At 32.8% G+C, this 919-nt stretch overlaps 1 protein-coding gene across 1 annotated transcript in view; it reads right to left on the bottom strand.

Annotated features, from left to right (window-relative positions):
- Window positions 1–919, bottom strand: part of LOC106876626 (neuronal acetylcholine receptor subunit alpha-10) — a 428202-nt gene that overhangs the window by 259743 nt on the left and 167540 nt on the right. The gene's annotated exons all lie outside the window — the stretch shown is intronic.

Raw genomic sequence — 919 nt, forward strand, 5'->3', positions numbered from 1 at the left:
TATATATAAATATATATATATATATATATTATCTAATACAGGAAACGACAAAATCCATTTCTCCTTTCCTTAGAATCCATTGAATCTAAGCAGTATCTTGATACGATTACACCACACACACATCACAGAGATGCACACACACACACACACATACGCCAAAGAGATGCAGACAAACACACATACACACACATATATATATATATGCCATCATACACATACATACGCACATGCATATATTCTCATATTCATTCATATATAGATATGAATATATATATACTTTTACATGTTTATACATTTTTGGCAAAAAATAGATTCCTTTTACAAATAATAAAAGAGAAGATGCAAGCAAGCCGATGTACAAAAAAAAAATGGTGAGAGATGCGGATTCTTGATGTCGTCTCTAATGTAATTTGTTGTATGTTAGAACCCCTACTTTTCAGAAAAGCTAGAAGACATCAAAGTTCAAATAATACTTAAGCTTGTTGGACAGGTTTCAAAATGAACTTGCCAATCCAGACAAAGTTTTCGCCGACAACTAAATAGTATTGATCACAACGATGACGACAACAACAACAACAACAACAAAAGTTCTAAAAGTAAAATAAATGAGATAACAAAGTCAACAATATCAAGAAATGTATGAAATATAAAAAAAAATATCGGCGAAGGGAGAAGTGGTATTAAACAACATTACAAACAAGAAAAACAGGAAAAATATAAAAATAATATATTCAGTGGCTGTATGGTTAGTAGCTTGCTTACCAACCACATGGTTCTGGGTTCATTCCCACTGCGTGGCACCTTGGGCAAATGTCTCCTACTATAGCCTCGGGCCGACCAAAGCCTTGTGAGTGGATTTGGTAGACGGAAACTGAAAGAAGCCTGTCGTATATATGTATATATATATATATATATATAT

This window comes from Octopus bimaculoides, chromosome 3, assembly GCF_001194135.2.
Source record: "Octopus bimaculoides isolate UCB-OBI-ISO-001 chromosome 3, ASM119413v2, whole genome shotgun sequence".
In the NCBI taxonomy this organism is placed as follows: domain Eukaryota; kingdom Metazoa; phylum Mollusca; class Cephalopoda; order Octopoda; family Octopodidae; genus Octopus; species Octopus bimaculoides.